The following is a 22,500-nucleotide window of genomic DNA, read 5'->3' on the forward strand; positions in this document are numbered from 1 at the left end:
ATTTACGACTTTTTGAGTATTAACACATGTACGTACACACACACACATACACTGGTATATGTGAATGGTAAGTCTTTGTTAGTACGAGCATTAAGAGAAAATGGAAAAGATGGAGAAAGCTGTTGTTTCAGTAGGCATGATTAGCGAAACGCCAGTTTCAATTTATAAAAATGATAAAACTTACTACGACGCTCCTCGGAAAAGTAGGATTTTTTGGCCTCAGGTCGTTGGTTTTTTCGTGCCAGTCTCCGTGCTCCTAAAATCAACGGATCCTATCAGCCTCAGTCGACCGAACCAGACGTCTTTTCTTTGGAGTCTTTTAACTCTGAATGCGGGGTGTTTACTCCGGTGGTGGTGGTTCCTATAGCGGCATGGCGAGAGTGTATGGGAGAAATGAAGGAGAAGATAGACGTCTTGTTTCGAAGCAGCCGAAATTGGAAATGCGTACTGACGACGAAAAGAAGGTTGTCTTTTGAGACCACACCCCCGACGGAGTACGAAAGGACCTCCCCTGCCAATACATCAACCAATAGTATTTGAAAACAATCTTTCTACTAGTCTGATTGGTCGAAACTTTTTACGGGGCTCCTCCCCTTTGAAAACAATACGCCCCGTAATTTTTTGACTAATTTGTTGGAAAAGTGGTCAAAAGTCATGAAAATGTTCAAAAATGACACTGATACCATTACCATAAGTCTCACCGCTGACCTCGTGAGTCTATGAATGCCCAATATGTACAGAATAATCTAAAAATATCTAAAAAAATCAGGGGGCCGGATTTTGGACGTCGACGTACAGCGTTTGGGGTAGGGCCATAGTTTGGAGACCGATGGTAAAAATTTACCATTGTTGGTTAGTTTTTTTCTTTGGATTAAATAGAGAGTAAATCTAGCAGAAAATATGCATTATAAACAGAGAGAGAGAGTTTGGAGGGGTAAGAACACCCTTTTGGGACTTTTACAGCAGCACAGCAGCAGTGAGAAGGCATACACAGCAAAAGTCATGAACATGTTTAAAAAATACACGCGTAAGAAACAGCACAATTAGGGTATGAATAAATATTTTAAGCAAAGTTACCATCTTTATTGATAGTTTTTATTTTTTTGTTTTTGGCGGGATGAAATCACACACACACACACACACACACACACACACACACACACACACACACACACACACACACACACACACAGCAAATTGATTGGTATGCGGTTTATTGTTGGCAGCTGGTTTTTATTGACAAAACCATGCTCGAAGAGATAGGTAGAGACAGGTGCTTTTTTGTTGACAAAACCATGCTCAAAGAGAGTGGTAGAGACAGATTTAAGGCGGGAGAATTTGCCGAAGCAAGCAACCATGTCTTTTAAAACAGGTTCTTAACAAACATATGTTTTTTAGATTAGGTACTCAAGCATATTTAAAGAGAAAAAAACTCTGCTAGCGCACACAGTCTCCAGAGGCTTTTGAAAATGAAGGGTATATTTTTTTACTGATTGTAATATATTTGTTTGCAGTTTATATAATAACAAGTATTTATTTTTTAACAAAAACAGTTATTCATTGCGTGGAAATTTACGCTCAACCAAGGGACGTTCTAGCAGAACCTTCATCCATTTTGCGTAAGTACAGATTATTTTTTACATTGTTTTATTACCTTTGTTTTATAACGTTATTGGTATATTTTATTTAGACGAAGATTTAATTGACGATGAAGTAAGAGACGACGAGCTTTGTTTGATTGATCTTACAAAGTTGGAAAATGACTCACAGGGTGAGTTAAAACTATTAAAATGTGTAATATTATGCGTATTCATTATTTTGTTTTATAGAGGGCTTGTGGGAAGAATCTAAAGTGATTGCTTTTTTACAATCACAATTTGGTAGGTACGATTTTTATTTTACAAGAAAAAACATACAATATATATATATATATATATATATATATATACATTTACTTACAGATGTTTCTTTTACGCCTCTGGCGCGTTGGACGCCTTTAACGGGTCTCCCGCCAAAAAGTGTCGAGGAGGTTGACATTGAAGAACTGGTTGCAAAAGAGGATGAAGACGAGGAAGCTTTTTTACTACAAAAGAGTGCCATCATTGAAGAATTGTGCCGGGACAACATTGTCAAAAAAGACGCCGAATGTCCCGCCATTGAAGAGCTACTCACTAGTGATGGGTCCGGCAACACCGATGCATCGGCGCATGCGTCGAGCTCATAGAGCGATACCCTGTGTCGGTGCGCGTATCGCTTTTAGAAAGTCACGTGACCGAACACGAGCTGTTTTGGTCACGTGACCGCTCATGAGCTGTTCTGGTCACGTGACCGCTCATGAACTGTATTGCACTGACGCCTGCGCGTCAAACTGTTTATTAGGAAGCGGCGCAATGCGTGTTGTTGACGAACACCGTTAGGGCCGCTTGTTGTCACTGTCACTCAAAGTTGCATTTCAAAATTACCCAGAATAAATGTGTTTATTTTGTTTAGAATTCAGATGGGTTTGATTTGGTGCGCGGCATATATTGGCTGTGCGGCGCACGGTGTGCGCGGAGGACGCCTGAGCACTGCGCAATTGCGCAGGCGCGCACCTTAGAGGGAATGTTGCTCACAGGGCACAGAGGAGGCGTCAGTGCGATACAGTTCGCGTATCGGTCACGTGACCAAAGCAGCTCATGATCGGTCACGTGACTTTCTAAAAGCGGTACGCGCACCGACACAGGGTTTCGCTCTATGAGCTCGACGCATGCGCCTATGCATCTGTGTTGCAAGACCCATCACTACTGTTACTAGAGAAGGTATAGGAATGACGGCGTGGCGAAGTTGGTAGCGTGGCCGTCCCAGCAATCGGTTACTGGGGTTCAATCCCCACCTTCTACCATCCTAGTCATGATACATGTTCACATTATTTGACTGTATCTAAAAAAGATAAAAATATATTTTTATTTAAATGAAGATATTAAATAATCCTAAATGAAATACAATGACTTGGTTTATATTATTGTATATACTAGGTCATAAAATCAGTGTCAGTTCAGTCGGTCCATAGGTTGCCTGTAGGGATTTTTAATGTCCAGCAGATGTCAGTATTTAGTGACACAGTATCGACACAGTATCAATACAGTTTTGCAATGTGTCGAAACGCTTCATGAGGCCTCATCAACCCATCACTACTACTCACCAATGACGTTCCAGCGGAGGCTGAAGGCTTGCTCGCGGTGAAAGAAGAGGGGTTTTTCCCACAAAATACTCTCCACACCGAAGACTTGCTTGAGGACAACATTATCGAAAAAGACGACAAAAGTCCTACACCTATCTGCGGTAAGTTTTTTGTTGTTGTTGCTTTTTGCATGTTTTTTAAGCGGCTGTAGGAGATGTTCACACTAGACTGTCTTTTTGCAAAATGAATTTGGCGCTCTTAGAAGTAGGCGGGGTCGTACTTAGGAGGTGGGGGTTTGTTTCCGAGTACGAATGTGAAAGTGTTGAGTGAAATCGACAGCGCCACATGCGGCTAAAGTCGTTTGTTTTTTATTTTTATTTTGCAGGCGCTAAGAAGATAAAGAAGAAGAAGAGGAAGAGTCGTGAGCTGAGGAGACTGGAGCGAAAAATACAACAGATCAAACAAAACTACAAGGTATTGGCTCGTACCTTTGAGACGATGTTTAACAGTGTTTAATACATGTTTGATTGATATAACCGCTTTATTGATATTTTTTTTTTTTTTTTTTTTTTTTGTTTTGTTTTTTTTAGAGAATTAGAATGGCTGAGGAAAAATGTGTAGTTACGTCTGAATTAGCGGGGGATGTCAGTGAAATAGAAAATGAAAACGTTTCTAATCAGCGTTTAGAAGTAAATAACCAGGCAGAATGTGATTCGGACTATTTTTTTCCATTACATCGTGCACTTCGTCAGGTCGAAGCAAATAACCAAGCAGAATGTGATTCAGACTTTTTTCATTCTTTACACAATGCGATTTTTCGTTTAAACTGGAGAGCAGTCTATGATCCATCTTTGCAAGATACTCATAACATATCAAATTTAAACACAAACACAGACGCACGCACACAGCCACAGCAGCACGACGATTTTGAGGGGGTGGGGGCGCAAGGTGAAATGGTGAGGACGCCACAGCAGAGCCCCACTCATGACCATCCAAATTTAAATGATACCCAGAGAGGCGCGGGTATAAATGTCTTGAGACGCGAAGTGTTTAATAATGTTGAGTTAAAAAGTGTTTTATCTTTTCCTCAAAACAATGGTGTAACAGATTATGCCACATTTTACCGCCGAGTTATGGGAAACCTTGAAAACTTGACAGAAAGGGTAGTTGAGGAGGCTAGACCCAATGACACTGTTCAATTAGAGTTAATCGGTGACGGTAGAAGAAATCATACTTCGTTTACGTTTCAAAACGATGCCGGGGAAGTAATGAATGCTTTTCAAGAAGTGCTAGATTTACTGCTACAATCAAATGCGTCGATAATGAATGACAACAAAATACATGTAGTAGTTCAAATAGCACATAACCCTAGAGGCGGTGTTAGAAGAAAATCTGATACCCTTTTAGAACACGAACTATACAAAAAGAAAGCTCACTATCTGTATAAACCATACAATACAGATAATCAACTTTGTTTTGCCATTAGTCTAGCCCATCTGATTCATTCTAAAATTACAGATAGTCAGGCGGTGGCGATGGCTAAACAAATACAGAGAAAAGCCGGCTTAGATGACCAAACAGCCGTCACTTTTAGTGATATTTCTAAATTTGAAAAAGTTGTACGACGTAAAATTGTTATACTGTACAGAGAAGAGGATCAACGTCCCTTTTCACTGTTTGAGACGGAATTTCCAAAATCAGATAACCCGTTGTATTTGTATTTATCTCAAAATCATTACAATGGTATCTCTGACATTAAAGGATTTTTGTCAAAATCGTACGTTTGCCACTACTGTTACAGAGGGTACACCAATTACACCAGACACCAATGCGACGGCCATTGCGTAGTGTGTAATAATAACGACTGCGTAAAAATAACGGGAAAAATGGTCTTTTGCCAGGATTGCAACATGTGGGCCAGGTCACCTACATGTCTACTCAAACATAGCGAAAAACAGCTGGTGAGGGGTAAACTCGTCAGCATTTGCGATCGTCGAAAAAAATGCCTTGAATGTGGGCTATATTACGATGTACCCGTTGCTACAGGTATTGTCAATCACAAGTGCCCCAAGTCAAAATGTCAAATATGTAAAGTGGCGTTACCCCGCAGTGACACAGAGGCGGCAGGAACAGGACATCTTTGCTATATACAAAAACTACCATGCGATGTAAAGCACAATGATAACATCATATTTTACGATTTTGAGACGTTTGTCGATGCCAATAACACGCACATTCCCTTTTTAGTCTGTACAAAGACGTTGCAAGGAGAAGAGTGGTGTTCTTTCGGGACGGACTGCGTTGCGGTTTTTCTCACACATTTTAGGAAAGCTCGTTTTCGTCAATCTACATTTATTGCCCACAATTCCAGAGGATTTGACGGATACTTGATTTTGAGTGGTATGGTACAGTTGGGCATAGCACCCTCTATTATTATGCAGGGGAGTAAAGTTCTCCTTTTTGAAGACCGTGATTTTAGGCTAAAATACATTGACTCGGTTTCTTTCCTTACCATGCCACTCAGCGCCATGCCTAATGCGATGGGACTCGATGATTGCTGGTCCAAGGGGTATTTTCCTCATAAATTTAGTTCGGAGGAACATTTAAACTATGTTGGAAAATACCCCCCAATCACCAATTACGGAGTAGAACGCATGACGGCTGACGAGCTGTACAAGTTTGACATGTGGTATCATGAAAAGAGTCAAGAGGTCTTTGATTTTCAAAAACAGGCGATACATTACTGTAAAAATGATGTTGACGTTTTGCGGGCAGGATGCATCAAATTTAGAGAGGAATTTATGAACGAAACGCATGTTGATCCCTTTAGTAAAATTACCATAGCCTCGGCATGTATGAAGGTGTTTGTGACTAATTTTCTCGAAGCAGACTCTCTAGCCATACCTTCCTCAGATAACTACCGAGGGACATGTAAAAAATACTCACATGCCGGCATCCAATGGTTAGAATGGGAGGCGCATCGTCGTGGAATTTTTATACAGCACGCTTTAAACAAAGGAGAAAAACAGATGGGTTCATACTTTGTAGACGGTTTTGCTGTAATCGGCGACAAACCGTTTGTCTGGGAATTTCAGGGATGTTTTTATCATGGCTGCCCGACGTGTTTTGAACCCAGTGCCATTTGTCCTTTGACAAACACTCGTTTTGAAGAGTTGCACAGGGCTACCGAGGAAAAAAAGGAGGCTTTAAAGCGCGACCACAAGGTCAACACCATTATCATTAGAGAGCATGAGTGGAATGAGATGAAAAAATCACACCCCGGGGTAATAAACTTTCTCAAAACTCACAATTTCCCCGAACCTCTCATTCCACGAGATGCTCTTTTTGGGGGTAGGACGAGCGCGTTTAGATTGAGGTACACGGCGGGTGAGAAGCAGCGTGTATTGTACGAGGATGTCACCTCTCTCTACCCGTATGTCAACAGTGCATTTTCTTATCCGCTGGGTCATCCCATCATCATCCATACGGATTTTGACAATGTTCAAAACTATTTTGGTCTGGTCAGAGCCAAGGTTTACCCTCCTCGCGGTCTCTATTTTCCAATGCTACCCCACAGAACGGTCAAGGGCAAACTAGTGTTTACACTTTGTCGTACATGCGCCGAAAACAATAACCAACAGGGGTCTTGCGAGCATGATGAGGAAGGTAGGGCGCTGACGGGAGTTTGGGTCACGGTCGAATTTACCAAAGCTCTGCAGTTGGGGTACAGAGTTGGTAAGATTATGGAGGTGTGGCACTTTGAAAAGCAGAGTCGTAGCGTCTTTACGGGTTACGTTCAAACTTTTCTAAAGGGGAAGCAAGAAGCTTCTGGGTATCCTAAAGAAGTCATCGATGCAGAAGGCAGGGAAAAGTACATTCGTGAATATCATGAAAATCAGGGAATACTGCTGGATGCTAAAAAAATCGAGCTCAACCCTGCCAAGAGACAAATGTCAAAACTCTTTTTAAACAGTCTTTGGGGAAAGTTTGCGGAGAGACACAATAGAACTCAGACCACCTTGGTAAAAAAAAGTGCTGAATTTTTCGACTTTGTATTTTCAGGAAAATATAAGGTTGAATATTTCTCCTTTCTCAGCGATAAGATTGCTATGGTACAGTGGAGATATGGCAAAAACAGCGTGGTGCTTCCCGGTAGCACAAATAATGTATTTATCGCCGCTTTTACCACCGCTTACGCCCGCTTAAAAATGTACGGGTACCTAGAGAGGCTGCAAGAGAGAGTTCTTTACACAGACACCGATAGTTTAATCTACACGGTAAATGAGGGGGAAGCTTCTCTGGAGACGGGTTCGTATCTAGGGGAGTTGACGGATGAGTTGGGGGGCGACAGCATTCAAGAATTTGCCTCTGCCGGTCCAAAGAGTTATGCCTACCAAACCCTTCAGGGTAAAAAAACTGTGCTGCGTGCCAAGGGAATCACTCAAACCCGTGAGTGTTGCGAGAGGGTCAACTTTGACAGTGTCAAAGATTTGGTGGAGGGTTATCTACAGGGAGAGGAAACGGGTGAGATATACACGCCACATCAACAAATTGTTCGCGATAAAAGGGGCTTCCTTTTAAAAAACACTTCATTTGAAAAGAAGTTTAGAGTGGTGTACGACAAGAGACGTCTCTTTTCTAACGGAAAAACGTTGCCATTTGGGTATTAGAAAAAATATTGAAAAAATGGAACAAGTAGACTTTGAGCCTAGATTTTATACACCTTTTTCATGCTTGATTGTAGGGCCTAGCGGTTGTGGAAAGACTTTTTTTGTAAAACGTATATTGGAAAATTGTGAACATGTCATGAATTCTGTACCCGATAACATTGTGTGGATTTATACTTCCTTCCAGCCCATCTATGCTGAACTAAAAAAGATGAATAAAAAAATAAAATTTGTTAAAGGATTGCCTGATTCTTTTGAAGATGAAAACTTGTTTCCGTACGATCAGACTCATTTGGTTATTTTGGACGATGTTATTTTTGAAGCTTCCAGTCATCCTGAAGTAGTTAAAATTTTCACTCAGTACAGACATCATCGAAATATGAGCGTTATGATGCTGACCCAGAATGTTTTTCATCAAGGTAAATTTTCACGCACAATTAGCTTAAACTGTAATTATATGATACTGTTTAAGAACCCGAGGGACAGATTGCAGATTAACGTGTTGGCTCAGCAAATGTTTCCCTCACAAAAAAGTTTTTTCTTGGAAAGTTTTGCGGACGCTACTTTGGACGAGCATGGGTATTTACTGGTTGACCTGACACCTTTTTGCCCAGATCAATACAGACTAAGGTCGGGCTTGCTTCCGCATCAGTGGCCTGTTGTGTACGTGCCAAAAACATAATTTCAAAAATGTCAAAGCGTGTAAAAAGGAATGGTCCTATGTTAAAAGCTCTGTACCATGCATCGCCTCAAAAACGTCGAGACATTTTGAGTTACGGGTCTCCAGACTTTATTAGGACGCTGTGTGAAATTGCTTTAAACATTTTAAAGGGTAATGTTCCCTTATCTCCATCTCAATTTGCTAAACTTAAAAAACAAAAGAAAATCATCAGACTGCTGGCTGATAAAAGGACCGGACTAAAACGCAAACGTCAGACTCTAATGAAACAGTCGGGCGGTTTTCTTTTACCCTTGCTCTCTACAATCATACCGTTTATAGGAAGTCTTATCGGAGGATTGAGTGGAAAAGGTTAAAGATGAAAAAGGCTCAAAAAAGGTTTCTCCTATCTCCCCACCAATTAAATCGTTTGACTCGAACTGAGCAGAGCATCAGACACTCGGCAGAGGATGATCTGGATGCTAAAATGAAAACCGTCTTAAACGAACATGGAATAAATCCTCATGAAAAAATAAAAATGTACGACACCTTAATGCAAAGATATCTTAGTTTGGTAAAGCAGGGCCAGCGTGAGGAAAAAAAGATGACTGTGACTTTACACAAGGATTCAAATGATGACCCGTGGAACTTCCCTGATGATAAAACGCTGGATAAACCAAGGAACACAGCCGGGGAGCCGGAGGATGTCACGATGTCCCAAGTTATAAAAAACCTCCCCCATCGCGATCGTAGCAATGCCGAGTACATTATGAAAAAATTATCCGAGAATGATAAGGGATGGACCGCCAAAGGAGAGTTTGTTCAAAGCGGAACACCGGTGCAAGGATCTCATATGATCGATTTACTAAAACACCTAATGCAACGGACCAAAAGACCACAGAACCGTCCACCCGAGGGATGGAAAACATTTTTAACAGCGTTGTCGGAGCTAAACGTCCCTGTCTCAACCATTCATAACCCAGGAGCACGAGATCAATACAGACGTCTAAAAGCGGGTGTGGAGTTTGAACCGGCATGGAATGAAGAAGAGAAACGGGTTGGTTTGGAAAATGAAACATTTCTAACCCCTGAGAGGAAAAGAAAAAGTAAAAAAGTGACATTATCCCCGCGTTGGTTAAACCTTGAATGATGTGACATAAACTTTTGTTTTAATAAAATGTTTTTATTCATCAAACGCATTGTGTACAGCATTTTCATTTCAACGATTCAAAAAAGTTTCTAAACAACAGACGGTTTGTACGTTGCAGCTCCTACTATTATTCTTATTTAAGCAAGTACATCGTTGCAATTTTTTAACCAGGGTATATGCTTCAAGATCATTTTTTACTACATCATCATCGTATAAAGACAAAACTTGTTTAAAAGACAGTCCACAAAATCGATGGTACAGATAATAAACGCAGTGTTGACCACACACTACGGACAAAGGGTGTTGAAGCTGGAGGTCATGGTACAATATCCGATCAGGCCGATTTTCCAAAAAGCTCAAGATGCTCCGTGGATAGTAGTCGAAATTGGGAGAAAATCCATAAGAATCAAAAAAAGTGGCGGTCCCATCTTCTTCCAGAGTCATCGATAACCAGTGCTCCCCCGGCCGATGTCCTTCGTGAGTGTTGACGATAAAGTAGGAGGGTGGGGTGAAGGAGTGAGTCAGCGAGATGAGTTGGTCGGAGGCCCATACACCACAAAAAACATCCCCCAACACTTGTTGCAAAAGCTTCTCCAATTGATGGTTATTCATTTCCAACATCAATAATAATCCACCAGCACTTGTCGTTTAGAATCAATTTCCAAAATAGAGTCGTAGCAGGCGTAAACCACAAGAGTGACCGTGTTGGGTAAGGGCACTCTGAATCTCATTTCCAGTCTTAAAGTTCCGTTTGAAACCCTGGACAATGCGTCGCTGTCCTCTCCCGGATTAAGATTAAACACGAACAACGAATACCCCCGCTCAAAATCTTGTCTGTTTATGCATAGAGGTAAATCTTTCAGATGCCTCCCTGTAGCACTAAAAATGTTGTAAAACTCTCTAACTGAAGCCCCCTGGTTAAATTGAGGTTGAAAAGCTTTGGAGGGAATTTGTTTTCCTGCTTGACAGAGAGTGATGTATTCTGCATTAAAATGCTGAAAATTAAAGGGGGAGAGATCCCTTCTTCCTGTGAAAGCTTCGTGATTCACCATGCCCAAAACAACGTATTTAGGCATCGTCCCCAAAAACAAATTTTCTTGGGTACATACTCTGGAATTTTCAGGGATAGAGTACGTTTTTACGCTGACCCTTGACAAAGGGTAGAGCGCGTTTCCTTTGAGTAAGGCTGAGGCGTGCCCCAATCGCACGGCCGGAGAAACGGTGACCTTTTTTGTAAAGAGAGAAGCGCCCAGCACTTTTAGACAAAAAGTACTGTCCACAGCCCCCATGAGACAAAAGGCGTCACTGGCGCGCGTGAGTTTGATTTTCACATCCACCGAGTTGAGAAGGAGTCTCTCGCTGAAAAAAATGTCGGCATGAAGCGGTCCCAGCAGGTGAACTTCTTTAGATTCGGCCGTGTAACCGCTTCTAATGTTAAGTCCTTTGTTGGGTCCATTTACCCCTGCTATAGAGTCTATAGAGGCGGCGGTGTCTTTGTAAAATAAACCAGCAGAAAATTGACTTCTGAGGGTAGCTTCAGAATAGTTTAGTAGCGTTTCAATTATTGCTCTGTAGGGGTGAGTGGCGCTGGATTGAGAAATCAGTCTATCCCCGAGCATAATGTCGCATTGGCTAAAGATGGTGTTTAGAGGATAATTGATGAGACCCACGTTTGCGTCGTTGGGGATATTTGTTCCATCGGCGCGGGTAATTTTAACCCGCAGGTAAAGTAATGTGTCATTCAGATCCAAGTACTTTTCACCTTCTCCCGGGATAAAAAATTCGATAGGTCCTCCATCTGATATGGCAGATAACGGTCGTACTTCTGTGTAGGTTTTATCTTCGATAGACATTTGAGTCATAGGAGCTGAAAATAAATCCAGTTCAGCCATCGTGCATTCGGATGAATTTTGATGTAAAAGAGCCATCTTTTTTTAAAATATATCGTGTGAGGTGTCAGTGGTCCTCCTCTTTGTAAGTCTTTCGCCGACTGATTTTTTTTTCCCTAGGCGTCTACGTTTTTTATTAACCCTCGAGACACGTCGCCCTGGGGGTCTCTTTCGGGGTTGTCTAGCCAGGACCATTATTCCCCCCGATCCATCTTGTACTCCTCGACCCGTTTTTCCAACGGCTTGACTGAATACGTCGGAAGCGATATTTTTTGCCGCTGTTTTAAGATGAGGTTTGGCCAAGGCGAAACCTCTTTTCACCAGAGGCGAAACAAAACGAAACAACCTTGAAAACACAGAGCCTATCCCACGCCCGTACATCACAGGCGAACCTGCGAAACCGGGGAGGGAACCCCCCACTTGGCTTTCATAATAACCCACTAAACGTAGAGGGTTGTGCATGGGTTGACTCATTTTCAATGTTGTTGTTTTTACTTTCTGACGGGTCTAAAGTGGAGCTTCACAATAGTCTTGCCAAAGGTAAAGTCGACGTATTTGTTCTGATCAGATTTAATCTCCACCCGTATGTTTTCAATGTGATTTTTCGAGACGGGTAAATAGTAGACAGGGTTAAAATACTTGGTGACAACGTCTCCATAAGCTCCTTGTACACTCACAATTCTCAAGAGAGGTGCATAAACGTTGCCTACTATCTGAGGACGCACCACGTCACTGTAACAGTAAAGGTGGTTGAAACCAGCATTTATATCCATCGGATAGGGGGCCGACCCTCGGTCAAACTTGATCCACTTTCCTGGTTCCACTCCCATAATGTAAGCCAGGGGAGGGGGAAAACAAAAAATAGTTTGACCCCCTGATTGATAGGAGATTCGTTTTTTAACGTCGTCAAAGGCTATCCTCACATCAGGGTCAATTTTTTGTAAAGATTCATTCAGCTCATTTATGAACCGTTTAACGGTCTCATAACACCCTCCTCTCATTTCTTGACAAAAAACTACCCCATCTTGAGGGATGTTTACGGGACCCTTGTTAGAATCCTCATCCGCTTCTGTGTTTAAGGTAGGAAAATGAAAAACTTGCGAGTCGTCTTCTGATGTGGCATCATCTTGTGCGGGGTGTACCCCTCCTTCCCTTCGTTTAAAGGTGTGCCCGGTTTTAAAGGTCTCGCGCTCCCGAAGGGGTAAAACTACCCCATCTTGAGGGATGTTTACGGGACGCCTGTTAGAATTTTCATCCGCTTCTTTGTATAAAGTATGAGAATGAAAAACTTGTGAGTTAAATACAGGGCTCTTGCTAGAATCCTTAGAAGAGTTGGGCTCAGGTGGGGGTATCTTCATCCATTCATAAAACACCCCGCTACGAACATTATACCATGAGTGAGGGTATGAAATCTCTGTTAAGGCCACCTCCCATGACCCTGCTAAATCTATATGTTGAGTTAAATCTATCTGGTAATGGGAACTTTTGTTTTTTTTTAAACACATTGAGGCTGGCATTTGAAGGTAAGGTGAGGTAAAAACCCTCGTAGGAATGATCCATAATGCTCGTTGATCTTTTGTCCTCACGACTGGGAGTCTCATCATGGCATCAGATTGTTTTATACATTTGTAAGGTGGTCAGCGTCCACCCAACTGTTGAATTTTTCGGGCCAGTTTTTCCAGCGCACTAGAACTTCTTTTTTGCCATTAACCGTCCGTCGTTTTAAAATTTCTTCCACATGGTAGAGCTTGTTCTCGCTCTCTTTTACTTTTTGGAGTTCGGCTTCGTAAAAAGAACCCTCTATTATTTCTCCGTCAAAATCTTTCAGTTTGTATGCAGGGGGAGTGCGAGGGAGACGTCTGTTTATTGTAAACACCTCGTTTGTAAAACTTTGTTCGTATTTTTTATCAAATACTCCTCTCACTTTGGATATTCTCACCGTATCTCCCGTGACAAATTTGTATTTGTGTTTGGACGCTGTGTTTGAACCATAAAGATTTTCAAACACTTGAGGAGTATTTTCCAAAGTTACATCAGCGGGTTTCATTTTAATACTGCTGTGATATCCGTGGTTGTAGCTTTTTAACAAGTCTTGTAAGACGTCTAGGTACCGCCTAGTATTATTGGCTGTAAAATATCTCCACATTTTTCCTTTCAAAGTACGATTAAATCTTTCAACCACCGAGGCTTTGAGATCGCTGGCTGTAGAAAAATGTACAATATTGTATTTCTTCATCAGAGCCTGAAAACTTTTGTTAAAAAATTCTTTTCCCGCGTCAGTTTGTAGTTTAAGAGGGATTTGGCTTTCCTCTAACACCGATTGAAACGAATTAACCACATCCTCGGCTGTCTTTCTCTTCAAAACCCTTGCGTAAGCCTTCTTGGAAAATACATCAATGACCGTTATTAAATAATTAAAACCGTCGTTATATTTAGCCAAGGCTTGCATGTCACAAAGGTCAGCTTGAAATTGATTTAATGGTCTAGGTACAAAGACTCTGTTTCTTGGAAAATTGATGCGAACCGGTTGATGGAGTGTATAGGCATCTTGACCCATTAAATATTCTTGAACTTTTTCTCTTTTGACATGTTGCCCCGTTTCATCCTGTACAGCTCTACGGAGTCGATCTACCCCTCCAAAACTACCAGGGTGTGCGGGTGTATAGTACGCTTTTTCCATAGCTTTGTTCATTGTGGAAAGACACAGAAAAATGACCTCGGTTTGCTTGGTACACATTTCTTTTATTCATTCATAAAAAACAATACAGTGTATCTAAAACATTTTGTTTTTATTATAAAAAAACAACACAGTGTATCTAAAACATTTTGTTTTTATTATAAAAAACAACACAGTGTATCTAAAACATTTTGTTTTTATTATAAAAAACAACACATTGTATCTAAAACAATTTTTCTATAAACTATAAACTATAATCAACGTTTGATATAAAACAGGTATACCGTAGGTACATTTAATCGCATTATGTAGTTTTTGTAGTTCAAACAAAACATTAACGGAGATGCCATAGCGCAGCCGATACATCGTCATATCAACAAACAGAGCATATAAAACAAACACATGACAAGGTGAAGGTTGAAAAGACTTTTCTTTAGACCATTCAAACAAAATCATTTCAAAAATGTCAAAGTCAGAAGCATAAGAAACAACAGTTTCCCAGGTGGGCTTAGAGCGGGCAAAGTCAAGAATAATTTGTAGTTTTTGAGGTTTGTCGCGTTTTAAAATAAATGCTTCTATCATGTCCGTCAATGGGTATACAACAGCATGGTTCTCCACAAAGTTGACAAGATTTCCCCAATAATTACCCATCTTTTTTTATTTTTTCCAACACTCTGTCACCATACCCAAATGTCCAAAAGTCGTTTCATCATTTCCCACCAGCTCGCTGTACATGCCATCTATAGCCCCCCAGATATTTGTCTCAGATCCCAGTTGAGACAGCAAAGAGTCTGCATAGGCTTCAACCTTTGAATCCTCAGCCTTGATGCAACGAAGCATCAGCAAGCATTGAATGGCCTGAATGAATTTAGGCCTGCGTAGACTCCTGATGACTCCGTCGTAGTTGTACAACAAAAAGTCCTGCTCGTACGGTTCCAAGCATTGGTGTTGTCTTTGGCTCGGATGGTTTACCCAGCAACCGTAGCACTTGCTTTGCCTGAAATTGTAGATGGCGTGGTTGAGGAGATGAAACACAGCCGTTTTCACCGTGCTGGCGAAAAACAACCACAGACCCCCGTCGGTTTCGTCGTCAATGTGCAATGTAGGCTCCAAGAGTAACGGAGATGATGGCTGGGATGATGGCGGAGTTATGTTTACAAAACAATTCTCCTTTTCCTCCTCCTCCGTATCGTTGTCTGCCAAAGACGGTGTAGCCTCGCAGGTTTTCATCCCTTGTCTGGCGAAGCATCTGCTGAAGCGACACGGCGGAATTGAAGGGGTCTCTTCGCCGTTTGCATCCACCATCGTCTCGGGAGGATTAAAGGCCTACTGAAACCCACTACTACCGACCACGCAGTCTGATAGTTTATATATCAATGATGAAATCTTAACATTATAACACATGCCAATACGGCCGGGTTAACTTATAAAGTGACATTTTAAATTTGCCGCTAAACTTCCGGTTCGAAACGCCTCTGAGGATGACGTATGCGTGTGACGTAGCCCGGCGAACACGGGTATGCCTTCCACATTGAAGCCGATATGAAAAAGCTCTGTTTTCATTTCATAATTCCACAGTATTCTGGACATCTGTGTTCGTGAATCTGTTGCAATTATGTTCATTGCATTATGGAGAAGGAAGCCAAGCAAGCAAAGAAGAAAGTTGTCGGTGCGAAATGGACGTATTTTTCGAACGTAGTCAGCCACAACAGTACACAGCCGGCGCTTCTTTGTTTACATTCCCGAAAGATGCAGTCAAGATGGAAGAACTCGGATAACAGAGACTCTAACCAGGAGGACTTTTGATTTGGATACACAGACGCCTGTAGAGAACTGGGACAACACAGACTCTTACCAGGATTACTTTGATTTGGATGACAAAGACGCAGACGTGCTACTGTGAGTATGCAGCTTTGGCTTTTTTTTGCGTATGTACGTAACTTTTTTAAAATATATAAGCTTTATGAACCTTGGGTTAGGTGAACGGTCTTTTGGGCTGAGTGATTGTGTGTGTTGATCATGTGTTTGAATTGTATTGGCGTGTTCTATGGAGCTAGGAGCTAGCAGAGGAGCTAGGAGCTAGCATAACACGTACCGTACCGTAAGTGCGCGTCACGTACGTAACTTTTTAAAAATATATAAGCTTTATGAACCTTGGGTTAGGTGAACGGTCTTTTGGGCTGAGTGATTGTGTGTGTTGATCAGGTGTTTGAATTGTATTGGCGTGTTCTATGGAGCTAGGAGCTAGCAGAGGAGCTAGGAGCTAGCATAACAAACACGCAGGTGTTATTATGCAGGATTAATTTGTGGCATATTAAATATAAGCCTGGTTGTGTTGTGGCTAATAGAGTATATATATGTCTTGTGTTTATTTACTGTTGTAGTCATTCCCAGCTGAATATCAGGTACCGTGAGTATGCAGCCTTGGCTGCTAAACATTCGATAACTTGACCGTATGTGCGCGTCACGTACGTAACTTTTTAAAAATATATAAGCTTTATGAACCTTGGGTTAGGTGAACGGTCTTTTGGGCTGAGTGATTGTGTGTGTTGATCAGGTGTTTGAATTGTATTGGCGTGTTCTATGGAGCTAGGAGCTAGCAGAGGAGCTAGGAGCTAGCATAACAAACACGCAGGTGTTTTTATGCAGGATTAATTTGTGGCATATTAAATATAAGCCTGGTTGTGTTGTGGCTAATAGAGTATATATATGTCTTGTGTTTATTTACTGTTGTAGTCATTCCCAGCTGAATATCAGGTCACCCCCGGCTCTCACAGCATCTTCCCTATCTGAATAGCTTCAACTCCCCACTAGTCCTTCACTTGCACTTTACTCATCCACAAATCTTTCATCCTCGCTCAAATTAATGGGGAAATTGTCGCTTTCTCGGTCCGAATCTCTCTCACTTCATGCGGCCATCATTGTAAACAATAGGGAACTTTGCGTATATGTTCAACTGACTACGTCACGCTACTTCCGGTAGGTGCAAGCCTTTTTTTTATCAGATACCAAAAGTTGCAATCTTTATCGTCGTTGTTCTATACTAAATCCTTTCAGCAAAAATATGGCAATATCGCGAAATGATCAAGTATGACACATAGAATAGATCTGCTATCCCCGTTTAAATAAAAAAAATTCATTTCAGTAGGCCTTTAAAAATCTCTCTCAGGGCTGCTTCATCAGCCGTAATGCCGGATGGTTCATCAGCCGTGTTTACGGATGGTTTAAATTTGTCCTGTGGTATAAAAGAAGTCTGTACGCGTCTGCTTGTCTTGTTTGCCATTTTCTTGTTTGAGAGATCGCACGTTCAGAAAGGAACCGATGTGGCTTGGTCAAAATTGCAAGATTGTCTTGTTTTTAAAGGGTACGAAAAAAAGAAACCGTTGTGGATTGGTCAAAAAATTACGGGGCGTATTGTTTTCAAAGGGGAGGAGCCCCGTAAAAAGTTTCGACCAATCAGACTAGTAGAAAGATTGTTTTCAAATACTATTGGTTGATGTATTGGCAGGGGAGGTCCTTTCGTACTCCGTCGGGGGTGTGGTCTCAAAAGACAACCTTCTTTTCGTCGTCAGTACGCATTTCCAATTTCGACTGCTTCGAAACAAGACGTCTATCTTCTCCTTCATTTCTCCCATACACTCTCGCCATGCCGCTATAGGAACCACCACCACCGGAGTAAACACCCCGCATTCAGAGTTAAAAGACTCCAAAGAAAAGACGTCTGGTTCGGTCGACTGAGGCTGATAGGATCCGTTGATTTTAGGAGCACGGAGACTGGCACGAAAAAACCAACGACCTGAGGCTGAAGATTTCGTCTCCCAAGTAGCGCTAAACAGAATTCTTCTCTCACGCAACTCATCCAGCGTCGGGTAAGTAAACAAGCTTCCTTTTACACGTTTTTCCATCGGAGAAGGATCATGCCACAAAATATCAGGCATTGTCAAACTTAAAACATCCCAATCCACGGTTGATAGCGACGATGCAATCGAAAAAGGGCTTTCGTCTCTTCTCTCTTTCAGCTGAAACAAACAGATATCTCCCATCTGGTATCGGAAAACGTATCCAAAAGATCCAATCATTCCATAACCCTCCAAGCACCACTTCTCACGCAAAGACTCGGTTGGAGGAATTTGAGTACGATTCAAAAAAATCCTACTTTTCCGAGGAGCGTCGTAGTAAGTTTTATCATTTTTATAAATTGAAACTGGCGTTTCGCTAATCATGCCTACTGAAACAACAGCTTTCTCCATCTTTTCCATTTTCTCTTAATGCTCGTACTAACAAAGACTTACCATTCACATATACCAGTGTATGTGTGTGTGTGTACGTACATGTGTTAATACTCAAAAAGTCGTAAATCGCATTTTGACATAAAGTGTCTCCCCCCTTAGCCCCACCTTCCTCTGACCTCCCCTTCACCCCACCCCTCCTCTTACAGGGCCATCAATCACATTTTGACATAAGGTGTATTCCCCCCTCAGCCCCGCCTCCTTCTGACCTCCCCTTCACCCCACCCCTCCTCTTACAGGGCCATCAATCACATTTTGACATAAGGTGTATTCCCCCCTCAGCCCCGCCTCCTTCTGACCTCCCCTTCACCCCACCCCCCTGTGACCTTTTGACCTTAAGGTCGTAAATCACATTTTGACATAAGGTGACTCCTTGTCCTCTCTGACGTCCCTGACGACTCCATGCCTGTCTGGTCTTGTGGCTGTAACTATGCCCAAGCGTAATTGTCCTCTCATAGCATTAGGGTCTGCGATCCAGACGATGTCTCCCTCTTTGACATTTCTCTCCTTTGTATGCCACTTCTCACGGACAAAGAGATTTGGACCGGCTAGTTCGGGGGTCGGCAACCCGCGGCTCTAGAGCCGCATGCGGCTCTTTAGCGCCGCCCTAGTGGCTCTATGGAGATTTTTCAAAAATGTATGAAGAATGGAAAAAGATGATGGGAAAAAAATCTATTTTTTTGTTTTAGTATGGTTTCTGTAGGAGGACAAACATGACACATGTTATAAATCACACTGTTTATATTAAACATGCTTCACTGATCCGAGTATTTGGCGAGCGCCGTTTTGTCCTACTTATTTTGGCGGTCCTTGAACTCACCGTATAGTCTGTTTACATGTGTAACTTTCTCCGACTTTCTAGGACGTGTTTTATGCCACTTCTTTTTCTGTCTCATTTTGTCCACCACACTTTTAACGTTGTACATGAGTGCACAAAGGTGAGTTTTGTTGATGTTATTGACTTGTGTGGAGTGCTAATCAGACATATTTGGTCACTGCATGACTGCAAGCTAATCGATGCTAGCATGCTATTTAGGCTAGCTATATGTACATATTGCATCATTATGCCTCATTTGTAGCTATATTTGAGCTCATTTAGTTTCCTTTAAGTCCTCTTAATTACATTTATATCTCATGACACATGTAATATGTCTTTTACTTTTTTGCGGCTCCAGACAGATTTGTTTTTGTATTTTTGGTCCAATATGGCTCTTTCAACATTTTGGGTTGCCGACCCCTGGGCTAGTTCATTCCACTTGGTCCAGAATTTGTCAACTAAATTGTGGATGTTCCTTAGCCTGCGCCAAGGGTGGGTGACTAGATCAAGTCCATCTGTGTCTCCTCCCACTGAGGATCGTCCGAGGATGAGAGAGTCGGGAGTTATGTAGTCGACTGACTCCTCTTGCTCTTGGGCGCGAGCGTCGATTGGGCGCTCGTTTGTCAGGTTGGCTGCCTGAAAAATTAGAGTCTGGAACTCGCCCCAGGTGAGAGAGTCTGTCGCTCCTTTCAAACTTGTGAGGGCTCTTTTTATCAGTTTTACAGCAGCTTCTGCTGCTCCATTTCGGTGAGGCGCATCGGCAGGGTGGAAGCACCATGCCCAGTCTGTCCCATTCTTGGCTGCAATGTCCTCAACAGATGATGTTTGTAGACAGCGCAAGTGGTTTTGGAGCTCATTCAGAGTGGGTTTAGCCCCGATGAAGTTCGTCCCTTTGTCGGACCATAGTTTGCGTGGGTGCCCTCTAAGGGCAACAAAGCGGGAGTAGGCCAGCAGAAAACTTTCTGAGGACTGGTCATCGCATACATCGGCATGGACTGCCCTTGAAGCCATGCAGCAGAAAACAATTCCCCAGACTTTCTTCCTTGCTCTCCCCTTGACTGCGTCCTTGACTTCATAGGGGCCGGATAGATCCAGGGTTGTGTACTCGAATTGGCCTGCCCTTTGCGTGCGCTCCAGCGGGAGGTCACTCATCACTTGCTGGCATACTCTAGCTCTTTGCTTTCGGCAGTGGATGCAGTCATTAATGACTCTTCTGACTGCTTGACGGCCCTGTATGATCCAGGCTTTTCTCCGAGTACCTAGGAGAGTTGCTGCAATCCCCCCGTGGTTCTTATCATGAGCCTCTTGGGCTAGTAATGTAGCCAATCTTGACTGCATAGGGACCAGAGGAATAGCAGTCTTGCCTTCATTCCAGGACTGAATTCATCCTCCGCAGAGTAGGAGTCCCGTGACCTCTTCTTTCCGGACCACGAGTCGGTCCAGAGTTTCATCCCGGAACTCAACTCCGTCCTGGGCTTCAAGGGCAAGGTAATGGAAGGCCTCTGCCCTCTCAACAGCTGTAAGACCAGGCTTTGCATTTCCATTGGCAGTGGCCTGGTGGCTGCCAACCTAACCAGGCCTCCACTGCCCGCCGAGTCCAGGCAACAGTCTCGCACAGCCTGGCGAGGGAGCTAAACCTCCCAGGCTCAACGAGGCGCACAAGGGCCACGGCCCGCACCCGTGGGATAGACAGAGGTGGAGTGGTCCCGGGGCCGCCTGGCTCAGGAGGCTTCTTTCTGCTGTCGCTCTTATTTTTCTGTCGCCTTGTGACCACGGCAGAGAATACACGTCTTTGAAGCTTCTTGATGCTCTCTTTGGCGACTGTGGCAGCGATTTCACTTGCAGTCTTCACCGGCCACTTGCTTTCAGGCCACTTGAGGAACTCAGGCCCGTTCTGCCACTCCGAGTCCTCGTTCAACTCCTCAGGAGTCGCTCCCCTCGTAAGGATATCGGCAATGTTTAGGTCTCCTTCAACCCACATCCAAGCGTCCACTGGGCCGACCTTCTGGATTTCTCCGATTCGATTTGCGTAGAAGGTCTGAAATCAATAACTGTCCTTTTGGATCGCACCAAGGATCGTCTGGCTGTCTACTAGGTGTACCCAATGATCGACTGGGATGCGGCAGTGCTTCTCAAAGTACTTCCTCAAGCGAGTAGCAATAACCGCGCCACACAGTTCAGCTTTAACTCCATCCCCCTTCTGGTCGAGAGGAGTAAGTTTGGCCTTTGACTCCACCAGCCTCACGATGACCTTACCAGGCTCGGTTTCCCAGCGGAGATAAAGCACAGCTCCGTAAGAAGCTTCGCTTCCATCAGAGAATGTAACCCCAATTGGGGGGCCTAAGGCTGCAGGGGGGGTGAGGCTTCGGTCAAATCTTATTTGGCTGAGCCTTACATACTCCTCAAAAAGTCTGACTGCTGACTCCCGGAGTCCTGGTGACAGTGGGTCATCCCATGTGTCCTTCATCGGGCGATCTTTTCTTGCTTCTTGAAAGGACTCCCTTACGAGTATTACCCCTTTCTGTTTCGCAGGGGAGACCAGACCAATGGGGTCATAGAGGCTGGCAATTTGGCCAAGAAGCAAGCGCCGGCTCAGCGGCTCAGGAGTGCTGCTCCTAATCTCGTCCTCTCTTAAGTCAAGCCCAGTCCTCATCTTCCCCCTCTTCTTTGAGAAGTTGATTGTAGCGAGGATGCGGAGCTTGTCTGACTCGGGCTCGTACCCAACTCCGAGGGCTTTGCTGTACTCCTCTTGCATCTGATTTGGGAGGATGAGGATGTTCGGCGTGCTCGGACAGCCAAGCTGGGGACTGCTCTGGGTTCCCCTCCTCCCACTTTGGCCAGAGAAGACCCAGGGTTTTAGAGAGAACCCTCCTGCCTCCAAGATCTTCTCCACACCAACAGTTGTCTGTCGTAGAGCATCAAGATCATTGTCCGACGTCAGGATGTCATCGACGTAGCAGTCTTCTTCTAAAACTCTACGTTCTTTGAGCATTGACGAGAACTGTGGCAGTTTAGCTGTCTCTCGCATTGCAACTTGGGCAATACATCCTGCTGGCTTATCGCCAATGTTCACTCGGACAACTGCAAACGTCTCTATTTCGTTCAGGGGGTCATCCCTCCACAGGAATCGATGCAGGTGGACCTCTTCACCTTGAGCCAAGCAGAGTTGTACATCTTTCGTACATCGCCCAGG

At 43.2% G+C, this 22,500-nt stretch overlaps 1 protein-coding gene and 1 long non-coding RNA gene across 2 annotated transcripts in view; both read right to left on the reverse strand.

Moving 5' to 3' along the window:
• LOC133635712 (uncharacterized) overlaps window positions 1-3,577 on the reverse strand; it is a 3,657-nt gene extending 80 nt beyond the window's left edge. Inside the window, exons 1-3 of the long non-coding RNA XR_009822119.1 lie at window positions 3,182-3,577; window positions 1,960-2,044; window positions 1-361 (exon numbers count right to left, since the gene is read on the reverse strand). The exon at window positions 1-361 is cut by the window's left edge and continues 80 nt beyond it. This is a non-coding gene — a long non-coding RNA (uncharacterized LOC133635712). The remainder of the gene's footprint in view (window positions 362-1,959; window positions 2,045-3,181) is intronic.
• LOC133636330 (zinc finger protein 25-like) overlaps window positions 1-22,500 on the reverse strand; it is a 1,044,419-nt gene that overhangs the window by 75,905 nt on the left and 946,014 nt on the right. The gene's annotated exons all lie outside the window — the stretch shown is intronic.

This window comes from Entelurus aequoreus, linkage group LG20 (assembly GCF_033978785.1).
Source record: "Entelurus aequoreus isolate RoL-2023_Sb linkage group LG20, RoL_Eaeq_v1.1, whole genome shotgun sequence".
Lineage (NCBI taxonomy): Eukaryota > Metazoa > Chordata > Actinopteri > Syngnathiformes > Syngnathidae > Entelurus > Entelurus aequoreus.